This window comes from Dipodomys spectabilis, unplaced genomic scaffold (assembly GCF_019054845.1).
Source record: "Dipodomys spectabilis isolate Male_0828 unplaced genomic scaffold, ASM1905484v1 ptg000266l, whole genome shotgun sequence".
Taxonomy (NCBI): Eukaryota; Metazoa; Chordata; class Mammalia; order Rodentia; family Heteromyidae; genus Dipodomys; species Dipodomys spectabilis.
Window position 1 is genome coordinate 181,430 of NW_024870943.1, and position 26,759 is coordinate 208,188.

The window sequence follows — 26,759 nt, forward strand, 5'->3', positions numbered from 1 at the left end:
CTCCCTTGACCTGCCATGGCTGAAGTCCCCCCTCTTCCTCTTCCTATTATCCTGCGTGAAGCCTCCTATACTCTAGGCAGCAACAAGCATGGTGCCCAGGGGTCCACCCCCTCTGATCTCTCCTGGCTCCGAGTTCGTCCTGCCCAGCATGTCTCATCCCTCCTTCATATTGACCATAGTCACCAGGTGCCGCTGTGAATGAAGCCAAGTCAGGAGCTTGCTGTGAGCTCAGACCGGCAGGTGTGCATCAGGTTAACAGGAGTCGGGGGTCCGGACACCACATGGCAAGGACACAGTGGACAGGAAACAATATGGTAGCGCAGAACTGAGGGTGCTCAGGAAGAAAGGAGGAGACAAATATGGAGAGAGACGTCCTGAATGTGCGAACTCTCCAGAAGTAACGAGTCCAGGGAGGGCTGCATGTCAGAGTGAAAACGGAAGGCTGTGCTTCCAGTGGACTGCAGGAGTGCATGGGGTGCAGAGCCTAACCTTGAGCTGAAGAGCTGAGGGACAGTGCCTAGGCCCAGAGCTCCAGCCCCACAGCCAACCAAAAAAAAAAAAAAAAAAAAAGAGGAAAAGCGCGTGGAGCGTTGTTGAGCGCTGTGGGGGAGGGGAAGCACGGGGCGTGGGTTGTCTTGGATTTGGATCATGCTCAAGACAGAGTGTGAGGTGGGTGAAGGGTGGGGTGCTCCTGGGGAGCTGGTGTGAAGAGGGGGTGGGGTGGGGACAGGGAAAGCCTGCGTCCCCTCAGCAGGCAGGGAGCTGGTGGAGGGTGCGCGCTGCCCCTAGGCTACGAGGCTAAGTCCACATCCACGCTCTCCAAGGTAACACAGACAGGGAAGACCTCTGGGGACGGGAATACCAGGGGTCAGGAGAGGACCAGGTGTGTGTGATGTTAATAATGACACCAGACAACTCTCCAAGGAGACCCCAGCATGTGTGTGCTGGGTGTAATGACTTTTGGCTGCATAAGGGCATGGGCGTGGAGGGAATCTGGCTAAAGCCAGTGTGAGGGGAGGGAGTGCAGGGACAGCAGGGCCTGTGGTTCAAGCCTTTCTGTGGTGGGGTGACTGTGGGAACTTCAGGATCAGGAGGAGGCGCCTAGCTCAGAGCCCACAGTCCACTCATCACCTGGCATAGTCCCTGGATGGCTCCTGGAGGCAGGCCTGCCATCTGCTTCCTTTCCTTTTCTGTGCCCATCCCAAGAATTGAACTCAGGGCCTGGGGCATGTCCCTGAGCTTTTGTGTTCAGGGCTGGTGACTGTCTCCAGGGCATCAGTGCTACTTCTGGCTTGCTGTCACCCTGAAATTTGTTCCTGAGAAGAAAAGGGTAGAGGTGGAGAGCCCTGGACCAGAGGCCCTCCTGTCATTCAGCACAGCAGCCCTGACCTGCACCGCAGATGCTGTGGTAAGGTGGCCTCACAAAAAGGGACCTGAGGATCACTGCAGGAAATGTCACAATAGCCAAGCAAGGGACTTTCTCAAGGAGCCTTCGTGTTGCAACAATAACTTTACATTAAAAACTGTGCTTTTTCAAAAGTACACTTAGTGTCCTTGTTGAATTAGCAGAAAGTCTAGAGATATGTAACATAGACCACACAGGAAAAGAAACAGTTGTGAAAATAAATTATGTATAAGAAATAAACACGGACAAGACTAAGGGAGTAACTGTCAGGAAGGAGCCTTGATGTTTGTGGTCAGTGCTACACCAGCAGGACTTCCTTCCTTCCTTCCTTCCTTCCTTCCTTCCTTTCTTCCTTCCTTCCTTTCTTTCTTTCTTTCTTTCTTTCTTTCTTTCTTTCTTTCTTTCTTTCTTTCTTTCTTTCTTTCTTTCTTTCTTTCTTTCTTTCTTTCTTTCTTTCTTTCTTTCTTTCCTTCCTTCCTTCCTCTTTGCTTCCTTCTCCTTCTTCCTTCTTTCCTTCTTTCCTACCTACCTTCCTTTGTTTCTTTCTTCCTTCCTTCCTTCCTTCCTTTTTTGCTGGCTTTCCCTCGCTCTCCTTGGTCTGTCTCTGTCTATCTGTCTATCTGTGTCCCTCATTCTCTCTTTCCTTCTTTGTGCCAATCGTGGGGCTTGAACTCTGGCATCTCTTCTATCCCTGGGACGATTTTGCTCAAAGGTAGTGCTCTATCACTTCAGCCAGAGCACCACCTCCATCTTTTTTTTCTTTTAGTGGTTTATTGGAAACAAGAGTCTCAGAGAGTTTTCTGCCTAGACTCGTTTTGAACTGTGATTCTTATATCCCGCCTCCTCAGGAAATCAGAATACAGCCATCAACCACCACCATCCAGCTGCTATTTTCTTTCCAACTACTTTATTCTCCAGAACAGAAAAGGCTTTAAGAATGATTTGCTTCATTGCATAGGGAACTATTAAAGAGAGAAAGAAAAAATCAAAAGACTCACAATAGAATTAGGAAAACATGTTAGGTGAGTTTAACCAGTTTATCTTAAACTTGACACCACCAACAGGTAATGGGGCAGATTCTCTGGAAGAAGTTGACATGATCTAATAAGCATTATTTCAAAATCTAACATTTCCACTTTCATATAATTTTGTGGGCCAGCACAATAGAGACAGATGAACATACACACAGATATATAGCATACAAATGTGCATGTGTGGCCATGTGTGCACACCTCTATCTCTCAGCAGATGACTTTTATCTAGGTGTGGAGATTGTTGAATGGCCAAGCAAAGTTCAGCAGAGATGCAAGATTGGTGGTCCTCAGGGGAGGACCTTTTTGTTCTTTGTGCAGATGAAGAGGAGGCTGCAGGGAGTGGAGTGTCCGCTCAAGAGCAGGAAAGGGCTGAGGGCTGGGAAACAGCCCATAGCAAATGCCGCTATAAGGTACAGCACAGGGCTGGGGTTGTAAATCACAGACAAGCAAATGTGACAGATGAAGGACACGGTATAAAAGGAGACAAAGGCGCTCACCAGGAGGAGGACGCTTATGATGGCTCTGGACTCGAGAGAGGCTCTGGTGGAGACACTCGTCCTCTGGATGTGTCGCATTTTCTGCTTGTGTCTGTACAGGACAAAAAGCATGGAGGTGCTGGCCCAGAGCATGAGCCCCAGACACAGAACATCAGGCACCGACAGTATGGCCATGTACAGCACATCAGCAGCTGGATCGTGACGCACGGAAGAACAGTATCCATAGGACTTTAAGCTCGTCATGTTGTCATGCGCTTTGGGTCCAGTCATGTACATAAGAAAAATAATGCTCACCAAGAGGAAGACCCCCCAGCTGAGGTAGATGGTGGAGACAATGTGCTTGTGGGCTCTCCTCTTCAGCCCTGCCCACCTGGAGTCTCCCTGGCTGATGCTGACAGCAAGGAAGATGCTGAGGGAGCAAGTGCTACCCATCGACACTCCCCTGCTCACTCGGCAAAGATAGAAGAATATTTTGCACCCCATATCATTGAAGAAAATTCTCCAGCCCCAAACCTCCATGGTTTGGGGAACACCCCTAAATAGAAGAGTTAGGAGGTTGGCCACAATTAAGTGCCTAAGAATCAAGTCTGTGGCTCTCATCCTGTTCCCCATGCAGGAAAGGAATAGATAATGGGAGAGAAGAGACAAATTACCCACAAACCCAACCACAGTCTGGCCTAAGAGGATCACCCCCATAAGCACATGGGTATCTCCCATCCTCTCTGTTCCTTGAGTCTCATCCAGAGGCTCTGGCCTGGGAAACTGAGGCCTGCATGGTTCCAAGGGAACTCAACATTCTCCATCCAGCATTCAGACCACCAGAAATATTTTCCTAATGTATCTCATGTATTAGGAAAAATCCAATTCTATTCATCCATGGTGAAGAGGAAGATGGCATGTTCATGGAAATGGGTGAGCCTGGAGAAATGGCATGAAAGGAAGGTGAGTCAGGTTCTGAGATGAAGACGGCTCCATTTCTCCTCTGTAGAATCAGATCTAAGATTCTAAACAAGCAAGGCTCTAGTGGTTCAAGCCTGTAATCCTAGCTACTCAGGGGCTGAGACCTTGGATTCCCAATTCAAAGCCAGCTCAGAGAAGGAAAGTCTGTGAGACTCTTTTCTCCAGTTAAGCACCAGCAAACCAGAAGTAGACCTGTGGCTCAAAGTGGTAGAGGCCTAGCTTTGAGCAAAATGGGTTTAAGGAACATGGGCAAGACTCAAGTTCAAGCTCTCTGACTAACTAAAGGAAGAAACTTGAAACATGGGTGACACAAACCCATGGTCACATGCATTTATACCTCAGTACACTGGCTGCGGGCGTGGGTCCTAGGTGTCACCCTTTCCTCAACACCGAGCCCATATTGCACAGAAGAAATACCAGGAAGATGAACCAGGTCTGTGGTGGGGATGGTGCGGGTGAAGGAAGAGGTGAATGACAGATAACAAGAGGGGCAATTTTAGGTTCAAATGCCATTCTAGAGTCGCTGATGTGAACACATCTTCCCCAGCCCTTGGACATTCAGGATTCCTCCTCACTTGTCATAAACCAGGACAGACTCTGTTAGGAAGAAGAAGTGAGGAATCAACAGAGCTTGGGGGTGGGGGGCCTAGAACCCCAGTTCTTTTCACTGTCCTAGCCCATTCCTATCCTTTCCTGTGGCTTTGTTATGCATCCAGGATCAATGCAGAATCCCTGATCCTAAGGTGATACCTTAGCCAGAGTTGGGAACCAGGGGTCTCTCCTGCAGGCTGCGCCTTTCCAGTGGCAGTGAACACAAGTGCTCGCCTCTTCCCTCAGGATGTGCGTGGCAGGGCGGGTCATTTCTGAGATGCACATGGGCACTTCAGAGCTTCAGAGGGCTACTTAGATAGGGGTCCAGGAGGGCGGCAGCTGTGGTCGTCTCCCGCGGGAGTGGTGATTTTCCCTTCACCTGGGGTGGCAAGCCAAGTTCTCAGTAAACTTTTTCTTTTCCCCCATGTGACAATTATCAAGACACTTTTCACTTTCAAGTGGGTGCTTCTCCAGGGGACAGGGGAGTGGTGCAGTCGCTTAATTCTCCTGGATCCCAGTAGGCTGGCAAGAGACACTAAGGCCTGAAGCGAGATGACTGTAAACAACCTCAGCGGTGTATAAGCCATGTGTCCCCAAAGATTCTTACCCAAAGTGTCTCTTCCCTTTTTTTTTTTCCAGTTTTGAGACTTGAACTCAGGGTTTGGGCACTGTTCCTGAGCTGCTTTTGCTCAAGGCTAGCACTCTACCATTGGCGCCACAGCACCATTTGTCTTTTTTCATGTGTGTGCTGCTGAGGAATTGAACCCAGGGCTTCATGCATGCTAGGCAAGCACTCTACCCCTGAGCCACCTTCCCAGCCTTCCTCATCTCAGTCTCCTTTTGTTTTATCATCATATATGGTGTTAGAAAAGAAAAATGGAACCCTGTACTGATGCAATCTCAGGAGCCTGATATCAGAGAATAAGGTGCAAAGCCAGCCTGGTGAAGAAAGCCCATGAGATTCTTATCTCCAATTCTTATCTCCACTCTCTGGTGGTAGAGTGCCTGTCTGGAATAAAAGAGCTCAGCAACAGCATCCAGGCCCAGAGTTCAAACCCCTGGACTGGCCCAAAAGAAAGAAAGAAAAAAGAATGAGACATTTCTGTACAGGAGTTTCTTTGGCAATAATGGCCATTTTTTTCTTAAAATGTTTTCATCCCTAGAGACCCCATTTGGAGATTAGAAGTAAGTATTTCATGCATATTCCTGAAAGCAGGTTGATCTATTTTCATGCCTGGTCATTTCTGAGGAGGTAGCTTCATTCTCTAATTCCCTACTCATTTTCTTTTTTTTTTTTTTTTTTTTTTTTTTTTTAATTTTATTTTTTTATTGTAAAGCTACTATACAGAGGGTCACAGTTACATGAGTGAGGTTATGAGTACACTTCCTCTTGAACATTGTTACCCCCTCCATTGTTTTCCCCCTACCATCCCCTCCCTCCCTCCCTTCCCCGAGGTTCTTTTTTTTTTTTTTTTTTGATTGTGATTAAATGATTACATAATTTCAAAGTCACAAGTTCATTCTAACTTCCCTGGAGCAAATTGTCTACCACAGTCTGTAATATATAACAGTGTTCACATGTTATATACCATATTTGTGATCAGCAGCATGAGGATATTTAGTAGTGGTTCAACCAGATGAGCGGGAGTTCTTTGTTTCTTAAGTCCTGTTAGTTTTGTCGTATCACTAACCTTTTGGATTTAGCATCCACTTATGAGGGAGACCATGTACCGTTTGTCTCTTCGTTCTTGGCTTACCTCGCTCAACATGATTCCTTCTAGCTCCATCCATTTCCCTGCAAATGCCATTATTTTGTCATTTCTAATGGCTGCATAATATTCCATTGTGTATAGATACCACAATTTTTGGATCCATTCATCTGTGGTGGGGCACCTAGGTTGTTTCCATATCCTAGCTATTGCGAACAGTGCTGCAATAAACATGGAGGTGCACGTGTCCTTGTATATTGGTTCCTGTTGTTCAGGGTAGATGCCTAGAAGTGGTATGACTGGGTCGTAAGGGAGGTCAATCTTTAGCTTTCTAAGGACCCTCCAGACTGCTTTCCAAAGTGGTTGTATAAGTGTACATTCCCACCAGCAGTGTAATAGGGTTCCTCTTTCTCCACATCCCCTCCAGCATTTGTCGTTGGCTGATTTGTGGATGTGGGACATTCTGACTGGGGTAAGGTGGTATCTCAGGGTTGTCTTTATTTGCATTTCCTTCACCACCAGGGATGATGAACATTTCCTCATGTGTTTCTTTGCCATTTTTATTTCTTCATTTGAGAAGTCCCTCTTTAGTTCCCTTGCCCATTTAGTAATTGGTTTGTTAGGTTTGGGAGGGATTAGTTTCTTGAGTTCCCTGTATATACAGGATGTTAACCCCTTGTCTGATATATTGCTGGTAAATATTTTTTCCCAATTAGTTGGTTGTCTTTCTAGCTTAGTTGCGATAGATTTAGCTGTGCAGAAGCTTTTTATTTTAAGGTAGTCCCATTTGTCGAGTCTCTCTCCAACTTGTTGTGACCCTGGGACTCTGTTCAGGAAGTTCCTTCCTGTGCCTATTAGTTCAAGTGTCTCTCCTACTCTGTCCTGCAGTAGTTTCAGAGATTCAGGTTTAATGTTAAGGTCTTTAATCCATTTTGAGTTGATGTTGGTGCATGGTGATAGGCTGGGGTCCACTTTTAGTTTTCTGCATGTGGCTGCCCAGTTTTCCCAGCACCAGCGGTTGAAGAGGCTGTGTTTCTTCCATTGTATGTCTTTGGCTCCTTTGTCGAATATCAGCTGGCTGTAGGCCTGTGGATTTATATCTGGATCTTCTATTCTGTTCCATTGGTCTTCGGGTCTGTTTTTGTGCCAGTACCATGCTGTCTTTGTGATTATAGCTCTGTAGTAGAGTTTGAAGTTCGGCATGGATAGCCCTCCCATATTGTCTTTATCCCCTAGAATTGTTTTGGCTATTCTAGGTCTTTTGTTGTTCCATATAAATTTTTGGACTGTTTTCTGTATTTCAGTGATGTACGTCATTGGGATTTTAATAGGAATTGCATTGAATTTGTATATTAATTTTGGAAGTATCACCATCTTTACTATATTAAGTCGGCCTATCCAGGAGCATGGGAGGTCTTTCCATTTCCTAGTGTCTTCTGCAATTTCTTTCTTTAACTTTTTATAGTTCTCATTAAATAGTTCTTTTACATCTTTGGTTAGGTTAATTCCTAAATATTTTATTTTTTGGGAGGTTATTGTGAATGGGGTTGCTCCCTTTATTTCCCTCTCTTCCTGTGCGTTATCAGTGTATAGGAAGGCAACTGATTTTTGTGGGTTTATTTTGTATCCTGCTATTTTGCCGAAGTGACTTATGATTTCTAAAAGTTTGGGGATGGAGTTTTTGGGATCGTGGAGGTATAGTATCATGTCGTCTGCAAAAAGGGATAGTTTCACTTCTTCTTTCCCTATGCGGATCCCTTTAATGTCTTTTTCTTGCCTTATTGCCCTGGCTAAGGGTTCTAGGACTATGTTGAAGAGGAGTGGAGACAGTGGACATCCTTGCCTTGTTCCTGTTTTTAGGAGGATTGGTTGTAGCTTTTCCCCATTAAGTATAATATTGGCTATTGGTCTGTCATAAATGGCTTTTATTGTTTTTAGAAATGTTCCTTCTATTCCTATTTTCTCCAGAGCTTTTAGCATGAATGAATGTTGAATTTTATCAAAGGCCTTTTCTGCATCTGTAGTTCAAATCTAATAACCATAAGCTATATTAGTGGATCTCGTTTCCTAGTATAATCTCTTAATATTACTGCTGATATTGATTCGTTTACCAAATGGAATCTATGAACTAAATTTTTAGAAATTGTTATGAGAATGCCTAAAATTCTACCAACCAATTAGTTGCCTTTACAGAGTGAGATAAAAATACTGAGCTTACCAATTATTATACAAATAAAATTATCTCATTCGTGATTCTAACACCAGTATACTCTTCAAGGAATTTGGTAACAGTTAATTGACTAGGTACAACAAATAAACCTTGCAACCAAACCCTAGAGTTGGAATAGCATAGCATGTGGTGTATGTAAGATCAGTCAAACTTAACCAATTTTCATATATTTATATATATATATATATATATATATATATATATATTCACTGGAAATCTGTCCTGTGCCAGAGACAATACAAATCTGGAGTGAAAACATTTGGAGTTGGTTGCTACATTTATCACATTATTCATTACCTATTTCTATGTATTCCTCCCAGACTTTCTACATCTAATCGATACATAACCAAAATTCATTTTTTTAGAGGAGGGGTTCCGGTCTTTGGGCCTGAACTCTAGGCCTGGGGGCTGTCCCTCAGCTCTTCAGCTCAAGGCTAATGCTTTACAACTTGAGCCATAGCACCACTTCCGGCTTTTTTCTTTTTGCTTATGTGGTGCTGAGGAATGGAACCCAAGGCCTCATACATGCAAGGCAAGCACTCTACCACTGAACCACCTTCACAGCCCATAACCAAAATTCTTATCTTTTCAGATAGCAAGTGAGTTATTTGGTGCAAAAGTAAGTTGGTTTTTTGTTTTTAAACAGATCTAAATTTGATAATTTAGTTTCAACTTAAAATCCTCTTTATAGCCCAAATCTGTTTTCAAATGGTTAAAGAGAAACCATCAGTCCTATCTTATTATTAGAAAGTACAACTGACAAACTTTAGGCAAGGTTTTGGTTAACTTCAGGACTTACAGATCAGATTACTGTCGGGTGATTACTACTCCAAGCACTTTTACAAATGTGAAACTATCTTGACTTAGGAGAAGGTAAATGGGGAGGATGAGGCAGATGGAGGAGAGGCACACAATGGTGAACAGGTACATACATACAGCTGTGCATTCAGTACATGATTTTGGTCGTATTTTCACAACATGGTTATTTTCTTGTATATCTTACTAAGTAAGCATGTAATAAAAGCAAATTCAAAAAAACATTCATTTTCAAGTTTCATAAATATATGCAATTCTAATTATAAAGTCTCTACAACACATCTGCACATTTTCTTAGACTAACATAATACCCAGACTCATGAAAGTCCCTTGTTAAGTAGTTAATTTTGCCTAGATTTGAAATTATTTTTATAAACATTCAATGAAGCCACAAACAAAGATACTGTAACGTTTGGAATCTTTCCAGGTTTTAAAGGGGGGAGAGAAGGAGGGTGGGAGAAGGGATGGAGAGAAGGAAAAGGAGAGAGAGAGGGAGAGAGAAGCAGCAATTCCGTAAATGAGAGGGGAACTCAGTCCCTTACTTTCTTTTGCCTTTCATGTCAGTTGTTTGGAAAACACTAGAAGCAGACATGAGGTTTTCTCTATATTGTACAAAAACGTGGTCACCTGATTTTAGCTTCAGGATTTCTTCCTTAACTGCATCTACTCTTGCTGAGAGATCTTCAAGTGTGTGTTGGAGTTCCAACACTTGATTCATGTCGTGCTTTTTCCTCCAGTTCCATCTGATTTTCAGCATCAACATCCATGTCAGCGTTCATCATCCTGGACACTGAACTGTGCCTCAGACTGAAAAATCCTGATGAAAGGTCCTCAGAGGCACCCGGAGGGGTGGTATATGAAGCTCACGCCTCTGGCCGGGGACTCCAGCACTGACTGACTAGGCTACATCTTCTTTATGCATTCATCCACAGTTAGGCCTCTGACTCCAGTGCTCTAAACGTGGCTGACTTTGCTCCACATGACCATGTTCAGTTTCACTCATTTCTCTGCAGACACCATGGAGCTTCTGGGTTGTTTCTTGGCTGTGGTGAATAGTGCCACAGTAGATATGGTGTTCAAGGACCTACATATTCTTGAGAATATGCCTAAATATTTCATTTTCTATTGTTTTTTTTTCTGTCCATTGTGGGGCCTAAACTCTGGGCCAGAGTGATGTTCTTCAGCTCTTCAGCTCAAGGCTAACATTATACAACTAGAGCCACACCACTACTTCTGGCTTTTTCTGCTTAGGTGATGCCGAGGATTTGAACTCTGGTCATCATGCATGCAATACAATCAGTCTACCACTGACCTACTTCCCAGCCCCTCATTTTCTATTCTTTTTTTTTTTTGGTCGGTAATGAGGCTTGAACTTGGCCTGGACACTGTCCTTCAACTCTTCAACTTAAGGCTATGGCTCTAACATTTGAGCCACAGTGCCACTTCAGGCATTTGCTGCTTATATGGTGCTGAGGAATCAAACCCAGGGCCTCCTGCATGCAAGGCAAACAGTCTATCACTGAGCCACTTTCCCAGTCCCTTTTTTGCTTTTAAAGACAGGGTCTCAACTCTGTAGTCCAGGCTAGCCTTGAACCTAGTATCCTCTTGCCTCAGCCTCCTCAGTGCTGGCATTTCAGGTGCACATCACTAAGCCCAGCTGCATTATTTACCTAACTCTTCATCAGTTCCATTGTGATCCTAAAGAGATGCATAATGCCTTGATGAGAGGCTCATCTGCAGGGAAGCTCTCAGTCACTCTTGGCCTTCCCGGGATGTGGGGCCTACTCTTCACCTCAGTGCAGCTTCCTGGTCTGCCATGCCCTGGGGGAGGAGGCCTTCTGGGCCTACCAGGGTTAGCTGGTCTCAGCGATGTCACTGCACTCAGCGCATGGGATGTCATTGTTTTCCATGCACTGGAGCTAGGCAGGAGAAGCACACAGGGAGGGTTTGCAGTCCACTGCAGTGGTCGCAATTGGAGCTTTGGGGTTAGGACTTGTCTACACAGGCTGGACTAGGCGGGTGTCCCTTGCTCCCAGCCTGGTTTCCTCAGAGGAGGGAGGGTCTCCCTGCTGCTTCTCTCCTCATGTGAACACACAACGAGAATTTGATGCCCCTGTTCTCTGGGGCTGCTGGGAAATAGCCTCACCCTGTGGCTTACATTCACAGATACTATGGGGATCCACTCTGAGCTCCTCTCCTCACTTCAGGCCCAGTTATGGTTCTTGATTTTCTTGGACTTATGGGTGTATCCTCAGCCTCCCCCTGCCTCTGTTCCCAGACTGTGCCCTCTGTGTACTGAGTCTTCTCCAGCTTAGGAGAAGACTTAGGGGTGCTTAGGAGGACACTGTGGTTGGCTCTAGGACCGACCCTCAATTCAGAGTAAACTTAACATGGGATGTGGAAACACTCACCAATATATACTACTTTCTTGTTCACTAACACTGTCTCGGGACTGGGAACTAGCTCACAGCCCGTGTGTAAAGACAAACAAAATTCCCTGATTTTTCTCCACATTTCCAGCACAGTCCACAGAAAAGCTTTGGCCCTGAAAAGTGTGATCGTTTCTCCCCAATAGAAAGCAAGCATTTCCTTTTTTTCTTTCTTTTTTTTTATCTGAGATTAGAACTTCAACTGGGTATCTGACGCTTTTGCTCACTGGCTGGTGCTCTACCACCAGAGTATTTCCTTATGCAACAGCAGACACAGCCCGGCCCTTCTAATTTGGTTCAGTTCTCACCCTAATTCCCCTGCTGCAGATGTGAAGGTCCAGGTTGCTTGCTGTGTTTCTGACTCTGCCCCCACATGCAGCTGATCAGCTCAAAGGAATCAGGACCAGGGACAAATCCTCATGGGTTCACCATAAAGGATGCTACTGAAAAGATGTGTATGGCAATGCCCCGGGAGCCGAGTGTCTTGCCTACACTCCCTACACTCCACAAACTCTCACATCTTCAGCTCTCTGGAAGCTCTCCAAAACCTCTCGTTTTGTTCTCTTTTTTTATGCAGACTTCATTGGATGGGGAAGACTGTGTCAAAGTGTGATCAAGCAGAAAGGGTGTGACAGGGTGCTGACAAGGCCAGGCTGGGAGCCTAGCAGTGGCTCCACCTGCACCCTGTGGCCCTCCTGTTGTCACGTGGGGCTGAACCCATTCCGTAATGTGTCTTGGGATGTACCATCAGACACTGGTCAGGATTCTGCTGCGATGGCTCTGAGATGGAAACGTTGGGCACAGTAATTACCATGGCCCTCTTCTGAAACAAAGCTCAGGTTCTATGGCCTGCATTCCAGAGGGAGTTAATGAGCCCGAAACTGTGCACCCAGAACCACTTGTACAGTCTCAGGTTCCCATTCACCCATGGTGTTGCCCACAACATGGCTGAGGTTGCCCCTCTATTGTCATTGTTATTTCGAGAAAAGATTTTACTATGGTTTTGAAGTCACAAATCTTCCACATCAGTTCACTGAGTACTGGGATTACAGGTGTGCATCAGCATACCTGACTTTTGTTTTTGTAGTAATACTATGCTATTGTTTGTTCTCTCATCATCACCATTAGCCAAAAGTCTTGTGTTTAAATGCCTGCTCTGCCAGCCATCCTCTTACTTCTGTGAGCTGGCCAGAGGTTCTGCCTTATGCTGTGCCTCACAGGATTGACACTGTGAGCCAGCTTAGCACCTTGTACAATTGCTTTGAGGGTTCAGTGAGGTCGCAGGTGTGTGTGCCTTGTCTAGGGCCTGGCCCAGAGCATGCATGCGTGCATGCTAGGCTGTGGCTGCTACTAAGTGGAGTATGTGGTGTAGTAGCCAGTGGTGGGCAGCGTGTCTGATCTTAAGTGAACTCGGAAAGTGCACTGTTTCTATTGAACTGTGAGCTCCAGGTCAGAATAGGGCATGGTGGGTGTGCTGAGCGTCTGCTCCCAGCACTGTGGAGCTCTCTTGAGTCTGGGATTACTGACATTCTCCCTCCTTGTTCTCTCCTCAGCTTCACCTCAACAGCATCAAGATGCTGTCCACCATCGCCTTCGCCCTTGGAGTGGAAAGGACTTGAAGTGAACTCCTCCCCTTCCTTACAGGTGGGTAATCGTGGGGCCCAGTGCAGTGGGGATGCCTGGAGATGGCTTCTGCTTAATAAGAGAAGCCCTTGGTAGAGGCCCTAGATGATGGGGTACAGAGGCTGAGGGGCAGGTAGACAAGCTTTATGTACTGCAGGACTGCGTTGAGGGAAGGCTGAGGAAAAGAAAGGTGGAGGCAGGATGTCCTCTTGAAAGTCTGCTGGAAAGCAGCCGCAGACCCGGAGTGAGACTCCCAGCCTGAGACCTGCTTCGGGCTCTGCCAGGTGGACACAGTCGTGTGACTCGTACTAGAGACATGGAGAGCGTTCAGTCCGTTTAACACCTAAGTGTCAGCTGGGAGGACAGTCTCATCAGACAATGTTCTGCCTGCATGGGTGGAAAGAATTGGGGCTTGGGATGGGGGGAATGTGGAAGCTTCAGACCAAGAGCTGCCAGGTATCTAGACACATGGGGCTCAGAGCTCCAAGGGATGTAAGGTCCCTTCTTTGGACTTGCTGCCTGGGAGCATCTCCAGTTGCATGTGGCAGGTGCCATGTCCGTTAGGAAAAGGTGGTGCTGTCCAGACAGAAAAGCAGAAGCCTCAGCCTCACGCCAGCAGAACATGCAGGATTGGTTTTGTAAGCGATTACTGCAGCATGATTGTGGGGTAGAGCAAAATGCCAGGCTCGCATCTTAAAGGACAGCAGTGTAGTTTCAGGGTTCTCAAGGTGGTGCTCTGAGCCCTGGGTGTTGCGCTTCTTGTGGTGAGTCCTAGGTCAGAAAGGAAGAATCCCAGAGATCGCCGGTGTCCTGGCCTGCCCTGCCCAGGCCTGAGGCCTGAGACTGTGGTTGGGCTTGACCCTGTCTTTGGGTGGGAGCCGGGCACAGGGGCCGGTGGTTGGGGGCAGGCTGGGCGAAGGGGACAGCCTGCAAAGTCTCCAGGAGGCAGTAGCTGAACCGAGTCTGAACAGATAGAAAAGGATTTTTGGCAGAGAACTGTGCTGAGAGTGTGAGCTGACCTGAACAGGAAATCTGCTTGCCACAGTGTTGCACAGGATGGGACTCAGTCTCCCCTCCCTGAGGGGTGTAGAGTGGTCCTGTCACTCAGTGCTCCCCCACCCATCCCCAGCTCCTATCTTGTTCTCTGTGCTGGCCATATGGGAAAACTGTGGGTACTGACAGCAAGCCTGTGATCTTGGGACCGGGATCCCAGGGTGCCGGGGTCCCAGGGTGGGCTGTGATGGGAATGCCCTGCCCCTATAGACACCATCTATGATGAGGATGAGGTCCTTCTGGCCCTGGCTGAGCAGCTGGGAATCTTTACTGGCCTGGTGGGGAGCCCAGAGTACGTGCACTGCCTGTTGGTGAGTGGCATGCGGGGTCCTTGTTCTCATCCCTGGAGCAGAGACAGGAGCCATGGAGCAGCGTTGGTAGGGGGGCTGGGTGCTGTCTAGGGGGATGGCCTCAAGGCTGGAGGACTGAGCAGAGCATCAGTGCCACCCGCCCCTCCCCCGCCCCTGCAGGCCCCACTGGAGTCGCTCGCCACGGTGGAGGAGACAATGGTGCGGGACAACGCGGTGGAGTCCTTGCGGGCCATCTCCCATGAGCACTTGCCTTCTGACCTCGAAGCCCATTTCATGCCCCTGGTGAAATGGCTGGCGTTGGGCGACTGGTTCACTTCCCACACCTTGGCCTGCGGCCTCTTCTCCCTCTGCTACCTGTGAGTGTCCAGCGCTGTGAAAGGAGAGCTCTACCAGTGAATACGGGGCTCCATTGCCACCACCTGCCCAATTGCCCCTGTCCTGTCCCCTCAGGTCAGCTCACCTGCTGGGCCTCAGTGGCAGTCCCCTACCCCTCCCATGTGAGTATGAATGCGCAGTAACCGTACCTGATGCTCCCTTGTCTGCCCTGGCCAAAGGCCCCCCTCCTACTCTTCCTCCTATCCTGAGTGAAGCCTCCTATGCCCTGGGAAACAACCATGGCACCCAAGGGTCCATGCCCTCTGATCTCTCCTGGCTCCTGGAATTCTTCCTGCCCAGCGCCAGTCTAGATCCCCAGGTACTTACAAAACCTCTGTTCAGATGACACCCCCATGGTGGGATGGGCCGCATCTTCCATGCTGGGGGAGTTCGCCAAGGTCCTAGAGCTGGACAACGTCAAGAGTGAGATCTTCCCCATGTTCTCCAACCTAGCCTCTGATGAACAGGTGGGTCCCTGCTCCACCCTTCCTCCTCCCCCCTTTTCCCCCTCCCCCATTCCGCCACTGGGCCCTCTGCCCTTGGACACTCAGCACTCCTTCTGCTCCCCAGGTCTCTGTGCGGCTGCTGGCGGTGGAGGTGAGTGTGAACATTGCCCAGCTCCTGCCCCAGGAGGACCTGGGGGCCCTGGTGATGCCCACACTGCGCCAGGTGGCCGAGGACAGGTCCTGGCATGTCCGCTCCATGGTGGCCGACAAGTTCACTGAGGTGCGTGAGGCCTGCAGTGCACATGCAGGGCCAAGGCTGAAGGGAAGATGGACGCGTGTCTGTCCTGCATGGGAGCAGGCAGCCTGATGTCCCTGGGCAGAGAAGCCAGGGCTGGATCTTGGCAGGGTCAGGGGGGCACATTCACACTGGGAAGCTGTCACTCGCCCTGCTTTGTACACGGCAAGGACCTGGAAAGGTGGGAAAGTGAAGCTCTCTGTCCTGAGCTCCAAGGGAGACTCTTGTCCTGCCCAGGAGTAGAAGCTGCAGACAGACAAGGAGCTGAGGTAGAAACAGGACTGCCCACTCGCACTCCATACCACTTACACTGGTAAAAGAGCATGAGTCCCTTCGGGGGCTACCCTTGTGTGTGCCCCTTAGTGTGGACCCATCGGCTCTGGTGGTGGTCCGGAGCAAGCGATGGTCAGGAGCAAGTGTAAGGCATCTCTGGCAACCAAGAAAAGGCAGAGTCACTAGACACACATTCATCCAGACGTGTGTTCATACTGGTAACTGGGGCTGTGAACTGGGGTCTTGTGCTCGCTGGGCAGGTGCCCCCTTCTTGAGGCACACCCTATACTTTGGATTTATTTTTCAGCTAGGATCTCCACCTTTGCCTAAGCTAACCTTGGACTCCATTTCTCTAACTCTGCCTCCTGTACAGCTAGCTAGATTGTAGGTTTGAGCTGCTGTGCACAGCCCATTTTGTACATGTGTACTGTTATTATAGAAGGGATATACAGAAGGATTACAATGGCATGCATGAGTCAGAGAATGAGGACATTTCCTTTTGTACAGTGAGTGTCCGCTGTTCTCTCATTCCCTCCCAGCCCCTCCCTCCCATCTCTACCCATGAGTTGTGCAGTTCACATTCATCGGTGTCCTGTGAGCTCCATGGATGCACTTTTCTTTCTATCCTTTTTCCCTCCCTGTACCCTCCCAGAGATAACATGAGAACAGACTCTTTATCAGATAAAGAACACAGAAGTATCAAAAGCTAAAACCAAAAAATATATGTGTATTTTGTTTCCACATCTTGGGTTTTGTTTTATATATTTTATATAAATATGAAGAGACGCTTAGGCATTGGGCCTTTGTGATTCTCTCCTAAGACTACTCTCCTATGGTCTCACTGTGTGTGAGTCTCTGGAATCCTGTGGCATTTGTCATATCCCAGTGCATTTTAGATCTAACTTCCTTATATCAGAGAGAACATGCACCATTAATCTCCAGTCTTGACTTACCTCACTTCTCAGGATTTGTTCTAGTTCCACCCATTTCCTTGCAAATGACATTATTTTATTCTTCCTAATGACTGTGTAAAGTACCATTGTTCACATTTTGTGGGTCCACTCATCTACTGTGGGGCATCTGGGCTGTTTCCATATCTTGGCTATTGTGAGTACTGTGGCAGTGAACATGGGTGTGCAGGTGTCCTTGTCATGATGCTCAGTGTAGATGCCCAGGAGTGGGTGGGAGGGAAAGACTGTGTGTAGTATTTGGAGGAACCTGCAGACTGCTGTGCTGAGTGGCTGCACTAGTTCACATTCCTACCAGCTGCACAGTAGGGCTCCTTTTCTCCACATATCCACCAGCATTTTTTCGAATTCACAATGCTGGCCAATCTAACTGGATTAAGATGGAATCTCAGGGTTGTTGTGCTGCCCAGAGATGATGAGCATTTCCTCATGTGTTTCTTTGCCATTCTTCCCTCTTCTGAAGAGTCTCTCCTTAGCTCCCCTGCCCATTTAGTGACTCAGCACACTATATTTTAGTATAAATGTAAAAGCAGGAGACTCTGCATCGCTGGCATGTTTGTGGATCAGGTCACAGAAAGCCCCACTTGGGATAATGTGAACTAAGGTCTGTGGTTTTGGCGCATGCTGCTGGAGATGAGGGCTGGCTCTGGGAAGAGCAGCCTGCCCCATCTCCACACCTGCACCGCTTCCACCTAGATTTTGGCCTCAATAGCTGAGAGAGGCTGCCAGACCCCCATTCACTCCACACACCCCACCTCTTCCTGGTTCTGGGTTTCCAGCTCCAGAAAGCAGTGAGGCCTGAGATCACCAAGACAGACCTGGTGCCCGCCTTCCAGAACCTGATGAAGGACTGTGAGGCCGAGGTGAGGGCCGTGGCCTCCCACAAAGTGAAAGGTGGGTGCCCATGGCCCATGCATAAGGAGGGGGGCTAGGGTGGAGGTGCAGTGGGCTCCATCTCATCACTCAGCCTGGTCCGCAGAGTTCTGCAAGAACCTCTCCGCAGATTGTCTGGAGATCGTGATCATGACCCAGATCTTACCGTGCATCAAGGTAACTGGTTTGGCGGAGGGAGTCAGCTGGACAGGAAAGAGGGCACAGAACAGGCTGTGGAAATGCCCCAGGCACCTGGGTCACAGGCTGCAGCCAAGGAGATGGAGGCATGGACCCTGCAGCCCACATTCATGCCCCCTGTCAATCATGTGCAGAGAAGGCTGAAGCAGGGCACCTGGGGCCTCCCTCCCTTTTCCCTCCCAGGAACTGGTGTCAGATGCCAACCAATAGGTGAAGTCAGCCCTGCCTCCGTCACCATGGGCCTCTCTCCCATCCTGGGCAAAGACAACACCCTCGAGCACCTCCTGCTCCTCTTCCTGGCCCAGCTGAGGGACTAGGTGAATCTCCCCTCCCCTAGCCCCCTGCCAAGGTGATTGATGGCTATCATGGAGTCCAGTGGGGGGGCTTCTGAGCTGAGTGATGAGTCGATGTGTGATGGGTAAGCATGTATGTGTGGGGTTGAACAGAGCTCACAATCTGGGAGGCAGAAGCAGTTCAAACCCTTTCTGTCATGGAGCACCTGCTGTGTTTGCCCCGGCCCTGCTGGATAGTGGGAGCATGGCATGGATGAGGCTTGCCCTGGAGGCAGGGCTGTGCTCTGGTGGATCTCATGTCAGTGGAGGGAGTTGAGGTGACAGGAATGAAAGGGGCAAGTCTCAATACTGGTGGGCCAAGTGCCATGACTCCGCCCTCCTGGCTCCAGCCTCAATTGGGTCCTGACACAGCTGTCCTGGGCAGAGCTGGGGCTCACCTTTCTTCTCCCATTGTGTTATTTTTCCTCATGATTCCTGCAAGTTCTCTCAGAATGACTGCAGGTGTCATATGATGCCCAAGCCTCCATCACTTAAGTGTGGCTCTGTATGTGGTCTTGTCACTGTGTCCCTGGGGACAGGTTGGGGCTGGGCAGTGGCCCTGGGGAGATGGCAGGTCTGTAGAGTGTTGCTGTGGGGTGGCACTCCCCTCCCTCCATTCTGGGCCGCCTTGGGCCAGGCATCACTGGAGCCCCATCCTCTGCAGTGCCCGGAGTTGCGGCTGAATATCATCTCCAACCTGGACTGCGTGAACAAGGTGATCGACATCTGGCAGCTGTCCTAGTCACTGCTCCTCGCCATCGTGGAGCTAGCCGAGGATGCCAAGTGGCGGGTGCGGCTGGCCATCATCGAGTACATGCCCCTGCTTGCTGGGCAGATGGTGCATGATCCAGGGCATGCCCGGTATGGTGGGGAGGGGAGAGGAGGCAGGCCAGACTCCCTCACCCCCTCTCCTATGGCAGGGAGTGGAATTCTTTGACGGGAAACTCAAATTTTTGTGCATGGCATGGCTGGTGGACCATGGTGAGTCCTGCCAGAAGGAGCTGGCAGCCAGTGGGTGGGGCCATGCAGCTGTTCTGTCTGTGTCCTGCCCCCCGCTGTTGGAACCCTGGGGAAGGCTGGCACTGAGCCATGACCCACTCTAAAACTCCCCCATGGACTTCCTGTCACCCTTGCAGTCTATGCCATCCGTGAGGCAGCCACCAGCAACCTCAAGAAGCTGATGGAGAAGTTTGGGAAGGAGTGGGCACATGCCACCATGATCCCCAAGATGCTAGCTATCTCCGGACACCCCAACTACCTGCACTGCATGACCACCCTTTTCTGCATAAACATAAGTGTGGCCCGCACCACACCTGCACCCAGGTGCCAGCTTGCCAGGGGAGGGGCACGGCCGGCCCCACCGTGAAACCAAGCTTGGGAGTGGAGAGGATGGAGGCCAGGGCCAGCAGTACACTTCTGGAGCTGGGTGGGCTCCAGGCCTCCGGCACCCTTGGCCTGGGTGTGGGTGAGCTGGTGTGAGACACATTGTTTCCTGGATGTTCAGAGTTGAACTCGTTGTAAATCATAGTCGCGGGGAGGTGTTGTCAGTTGTGCACACCATTTCCATGCCTTTGAGGATTGGTTTAGCCTCGCCACCCGGACCCAGGTGCCAGGAGCTGCCTGTACTGATCGTGTGCCCATGCTTGGCCAGGTTCTGTCGGAGGTGTGCAGGAAGGACATCACCACCAAGCACATGCTGCCCACCGTCGTGCACTTGGCTGGGGACCCCATCGCCAACGTCCGCTTCAATGTGGCCAAGTCCCTGCAGAAGATCAGGCCCATCCTCCACAACAGGTGAGCTGGGACTCGCTGTTCTTATGCTCCTCTCCAGCTACACTGTTTCTTCCTTTGTGGTGATACTGAGGGTTGACCTCGCTAGGCAAGCATTCTGCCACTTGAGCCATGCCCCCAGCACTTTTTGCCTTTGTTATATTTCACAGAGTGCATGTGTGGCCCAGGCTGCCTGGTCTGTGCATGCTGCTCACACCGCTAGGATAATGGGTGCCACCACGCCTAGCTATTGCTAGGGCTTCCTCAGTGGCTGGGATTCCAGATGTGCACCACTGTGTTCAGCTGCCACTGCTGCCTGCTGCTTCCTCCCAGTGTCGGCTTCACTGTAGACTGAGGAGTCATCAGTGGCTGTGGTGAGCCTTCTGGGGAGTGGGATGTGAAGGGAAGGGAGGGGAAGGATGGCTCAGCATCACTAGTCATCTGGAGATGCAAGTTGTAATTCCCCAGGGGGTGGCCAGGCCTGAAATGAGTTCCCAGCTGTGGGACCCATCAGCTTCATGTCCGGCCCTTTCCCCTCTGCTTCCAGCACCCTGAAGAGCGAGGTCAAGCCAGTCCTGGAGAAGCTGACCCAGGACCAGGATGTGGCCGTCAAATACTTTGCCCAGGAGGCCTTGACCAGGGTGAGTTGGGGGTTGGCGGGCAGTGGCAGGTAGGAGGGGTGGTGGTGCCCGGACAGGGGCCCGGGAGGGCCAGAGGGTGGCAGTGCCAGGCAGGGGATAGGGGGCCAGACAGGCAGTTGGATGTGGAGAGGGTGGTGGGGCCTGGGCAGGGGCGCAAGAGGGCCAGGCTGGACTTCTGAGCCGGCCCATTCCTGTTCCTCCAGTTCTGTCTCTTGCCTGATACTGGAAGAAGAGCCAGTGCTTGGGCCTTCAGTGCCAGCCTCTGGCCCACCCTCGGCTTAGCCCTCTCTGAGATCCTCCCTCACGGAGCCAGTGTGTCCCTGACAGCCCTCCCTGTGCTTGGCTTGATCCCAGACCTGGCCCCACGCACGTTCCCTGAGCTGCCTGGGGAGATGGCGCCCGGCCCCCTCCCAAAGGCTGAGGGACACGCAGTGGGATGGACAGCAGCCAGGAGGAAGGCGGCACTCCTGCCCTGTAGGGAGAGATGCGAGCATCCGGGTCACTGCCTCTTGCTGCTGAGATGGGAACCCCATCCGCACCCGCCTCCCACCTCTCTCCCCTTCCCGCCGCCCAACCCCCCCAGGTGGTTTATTTGTGTCAACTGTATTGTTTATATTTTATTCCTTTTTTCCCTCTTTTCACAAAAAAATAAAGGTGTAGAAACAGTCGGACCTCAGGTCTTAGTGGGAGTTGGGGGAGGGTCATGGGGCCTTGGTCTCTGCCCTTTTCTGTGAGGACACTTAGTCCTAAGCAGTCACGCTGAGTGTCCTGACCCCTAGGCATGCTGCCTGCTGTGGCAGAGCTGGCTAAGGACCCGGGCTGCCTTTGGAGGCCCTACTGTTCACATCCTCCTATTATTCACATCCTCCTACTGCTCAAGTCCTCTTACTGTTCACTGAGCCACACCCCTGCCCTGGGAAAATCAACCATTTTTTTGATGAGCACATAGCACTGTCTCAAAGTCTGAGTTTCGCACTGGGTACCTCAAGCATGCCCAAGGCCGCTGTGGTTGAGGACATCACTATGAGCTTTATAGCTTTTTTTTTTTTTTTTGGTTTCTCATGTGGATTGAACTCTGGTCCTGGTTCCTGTGCCTCAGCTCTTCAGCTGAGGGCGAGTGCTCTACCACCTGAGCCACAGTCTCACTTCTGGTTTTCTGGTGGTTTATTGGAGATAAGAGTGTCATGGACTTTCTTGCCCTGGCTGGCTTTGAACCATGATCCTCATATATCAGCCTTCTGAGTAGCTTGGATGAAAATAGTGAGCCATCGGCATGAGGCTAGATTTTTGTCTTTTAAAGTCTGGATTCTACCAGAGAAAAACAGATTTACATTTCTTGTCTGGCTTGTTTTCCTTCCCAAGATGTATGATGAATTCCAGTTCCATCCATTTTCCTGCAGTTGCCATGCTTTGTTCTTCATGGAAAGCTGTTTTTTAGGAGAACAGACAAATATACAAGATAGAAAGGAGTAGACGGCAATAGAAAGTATATTAAAAATTTGGAGCTATTTGGTGGTGGGAAATTGATATACAACATAAAGCTGACAGTATTTTCTGGATCTGTATATACCTGCCTGAATTGTAAAGCAGTGACTCAGCTCTACCTTGTGCCTGTCAGCTAGGAGGGAGAGCTGGCCTGGCCCAGTTATAAACCAACACTGCATAGAGATGACACTTCACCAGCCAAGCCTGAAAACTGAAAGTTCAGGGTGGAACACTGTCCCAAGCAAATGGGAACTGACCTGAAAGGGAGCCCCAGTTGCTTGTCCCACGAGAGCAGGAGAGACATCAAACCCAAGCTAGGTTGATGAGATAAAGACTGTCACCCTCTGCTGACAGCGAGCCAGCACATAGATGCCTACTGCTGCCCCAGTTTCATGAACTAGTACTACTGGATGCCATGGACCAGTAAGTCCAGACCAAGTTAGAATGTTTTCTTACGAAATCCCTCTCACCAAGTGATAGGCTGTCCAGCCCAAAGTCAGTCATAAGACTTAAGGATCAAATGAAGGAACAAGTTTACAAAATCAAAAATCAAAGCCATACCACAACTTTCCAGAACATCTGGGATGCAGCAAAAGCTTCTCTGAGGGAATTTACAGCTATCTGGGCCTGGCATGAAAAAAGTCAGGTGTTTCAAATGTCATCAACAACAAAGCACAGTCTAAAAGCAAACCCAGAACAGTGGATAGAGAGATAATCATAAAAATCAAGATAGAGCCAGCCTGACACTGATGGCTGCTCACCACTAATCAGAGCTACTCCAGAAGCTCAGATCTGAGGATTATGGTTCAAAGTCAGCAGAAAAGTCCACCAGGCTCATTTTCTATTTTTTTTTTATTTTTTTATTTTTTGGTTCCTGTCGTGGAGCCTGAACTCTAGGCCTGGGCTCTGTCCCTCAGCTCTTCAGCCCAAAGCTAGTGCTCTACCACTTGAGCCATGGCGCCACTTCTGGCTTTTTTCTTTTTGCTTATGTGGTGCTGTGGAATCAAACCCAGGGCCTCACGCATGCAAGGCAAGAGCTCTACCACTGAGCCACCTTCCCAGCCCCACAAGGCTCATTTTCAATAAACTATCCCCAGAATGTACAAAGCAGAGCTGTGGCTCAAGTGGTAGCACACTAGCCTGGAGCTAAAGAAGCTTAGCAACAGTGCCAGGCACTGAGTTCAAGCCCTAGGACAGGCACACACATAAACACACACACACACACACACACACACACACACACACACACACACACAAATAAGGGTAAAAATGAAAAAAAAAGGAGGTTAAATGAACAATGTAAAAAAAATCAGTGAAAGAAGCGGAGGCCTGGGGGCTCACACTTGTAATCCTAGCTACTCTGCAGGCTGAGATCTGAGGAGCATTGTTCAAAGCCAGCCGAGACAGGAAAGTTCATGAGACTCATCTCACCAGAAAACTGGAAGTGGCAACTATGGCTCAAGTGATAGAGTGCCTGCCTTGAGCTGAAGAGCTGAGGACAGTGCCTGGGCCCATAGTTCAAGCTTCAGGACAGACAAAAAAAAAATCAGTGAATGTAAGAAGTTTTCTTGATAGCTAAGACTGACAAGCCTTCATCCAAGAACAGTGAAGGCATCAACTAAGAAAACTAGGAAGTCACGCCTGTAATCCTAGCTACTCAGGAGGCTGAGATCTGAGGGTCGCAGTTCAAAGCCAGCCCGGGCAGGAAAGACCATGAGACTCCTATCTCCAATAAACCACCAGAAAACCGGAAGTGGCGCTGTAGCTCAAATGGTAGAGCGCTCGCCTTGAGCTGAAGAGCTGAGGGACAGCGCCCAGGCCCAGAGTTCAAGCCCCACGACCGACAAAAAAAAAAAAAAAAAAAAGAAAACTAGAATATCATAACAGTTTAAATTCAAATTGTCACTGGAGGATATATTAGAAAATTAGTCCAACACATTAGAAAACATACAAGGAATGGATTCAGTCTTTGCACGTTGACCAATCAGGTTTGATCCAAGGTGACTTTAATCACCTAACTTCATTTGTAATCAAGCAGTATGATGATTCAGTGATGGGATACACCAGGTGTTCAGAGTTACCACCAATGTCCCTCAGACAGGTTCAAAAACTAGGAAAGGAAGAAGGCTACCAAACTCCCTCTCATACAAAAATGAGAACAGACTAGAGACAAGATTAGACACCTATTTCCTTGAAGAGCACAGATGTAAAATATTTCATAACATACCTACAAGTAATTTCAACAATGCATTGAAAGATCATGCACCATGCCCACATTGCATTCCACCCATAATTGCAAGTGTGGCTCAACCAGTCCTGGACAATTTGAAGAGTAAGACATTGGACACCTGTGGCTTGCACCTGTCATCCTAGCGACTGAGGCTGAGATCTGAGGATCACAGTTCAAAGCCAGCCTGGGCAGAAAAGTCCAGGAGACTCTTCAATTCCCTACCAGAACACTGGAGGTGGCACTAAGCTCCAAGTGGTAGAGCGCTAGCCATGAGGAAAAGAGCTTAGGGACAGCACCCAGGCCCTGAGTTCAAGCCCCAATACTGATTCCCTCCCCCCAAAAAGTCATTATACCAAGGATCCGTCTGCTTTAAAGGTTTTTCCGCTAACCCATTATCAGCTGTAAGAAGTGAGTAGTTAGGTATTTTAATGAAGTAGAAGCAATGGGAAGGTAGATACAGTCCGGCTGGGACCTGACAAGGCAAGGTGTGTGCAGTGTGCAATAGTGGCCACCATCATGCCAGGACTCGGGTGTGACCCAGGAACAGAAGTCAGATGGCACCTGTCCTAGGCATCAGTCAATGGTTACTCCCAGATCTGACCTGGCATGAGTGCTTCCCCCCAAAACCTCCCCAGGACTTTCTTGGCCCTTCTGGATTCTGCTGTTTTGATTGCGATGGAAGATGATTCGCCAGGCTGGTGGTTTTGTGAGGATGGCCACCACATTGTGGCCTGCTCTACCAGCAGGAGGTGTTCAAGGGGTGGGCCCAGAACCCCCAAGCTAAGGATGCAGGGTGTGGGGGGGAGAAGCTGACCTCCCAGCCGGTTCACAGGCTGAGTCGTACCTTTGTGTCACAACCCATTTTTCCTGAAAGGCTTTGTCAGGAGCTTCAAGTCATCCCCACGAGTGAGAGGTGAGCATGTCTCATCCCTCATTCATATTGATCATAGTCACCAGGTGCTGCTGTGAATGAAGCCAAGTCAGGAGCTGGATGTGAGCTCTGGCCAGCAGGTGTGCGGCAGGGGAGCAGGAGTCAGGGGTGTGGCCACGGCATGGCAAGGACACAGGAGACAGGAAAGGGATTCATACAAGATGGTGGTACAGAACTGAGGGTGCACAGGAAGAAAGGAGACACAGATGGAGAGAGACGTCCTGAAAGTGCGAACTCTCTAGAAGTAACGAGTCCAGGCAGGGCTGCATGTCAGCGTGACGACAGGCGGGTGTGCTTCCAGTAGACTGCAGGGGTGCGTGGGGTGCAGAGCCTAACCTTGAGTGGAAGAGCTGAGGAACAGCGCCTAGGCCCAGAGTTCAAGCCATATAGCCAGGCAAAAAAAAGAGGCATGTGGAGCATTGCTGAGTGCTGCAGGGGAGGGGAAGCTCGGCGCATGGACTGTCTTGGATTTGGATCATGCTCAAGACAGTGTGAGATGGCTGGAGGGTGGGGTGTTCCTGGGGACCAGGTGTTGAGAGGGGGTGGGGTGGGGGCAGGGAAAGCCTGAGTCCCCTCAGAAGGGAGGGAGCTGGTGGAGGACACGCGGTGCACCTAGGTCAGGAGGCTAAGTCCACATCCACGCTTTCCAAGGTGACACAGATGGGGAGGACCTCTGAGGACAGGAACACCAGGGGTCAGGAGAGGACCAGGTGTGTGTGAGGTTAATGATGACACCAGACAGCTCCCCAAGGAGACCAGAGCACGCGTGTGCTGGGTGGAATGACTTTGGGCTGGATTAAGGGAGTGGGGCAGGTATGGAATCTGGCTAAAGCCAGTGTGGGGGGAGGGAGTGCAGGGATGGCAAGGCCTGTGGTTCAAGCCTTTCTGTGGTGGGGTGGCTGTGGGAACTTCAGGATCAGGAGGAGGCGCCTGGCTCAGAGCCCACAGTCCACTCAACACCCGGCATAGTCCCTGGATGGTTCCTGGAGGCAGGCCTGCCATCTGCTTGCTTTCCTTTTCTGTGCAGGCCCTAGGACTTGAACTCAGGGCCTGGGGCCTGTCCCTGAGCTTTTGTGCTCAGGGCTGGTGACTCTCTCTGGGACATCAGTGCTACTTCTGGCTTTCTGTCACCCTGCAATTCATTCCAGAGAAGAAAAGGGTGGAGGTGGAGAACCCGGGTCGGAGCGCCCTGCCTGTCATTCAGCACAGCAGCCCTGACCTGTCCCCCAGAGGCTGTGGTAAAGTGATCTCATAAAAGGGACATGAGGAGCACTGCAGGAAATG

At 49.5% G+C, this 26,759-nt stretch overlaps 2 pseudogenes; both read left to right on the plus strand.

The window, feature by feature from the left end:
• LOC122125473 overlaps positions 1-26,759 on the plus strand; it is a 260,765-nt pseudogene that overhangs the window by 40,547 nt on the left and 193,459 nt on the right.
• LOC122125858 overlaps positions 2,421-26,759 on the plus strand; it is a 48,007-nt pseudogene continuing 23,668 nt past the window's right edge.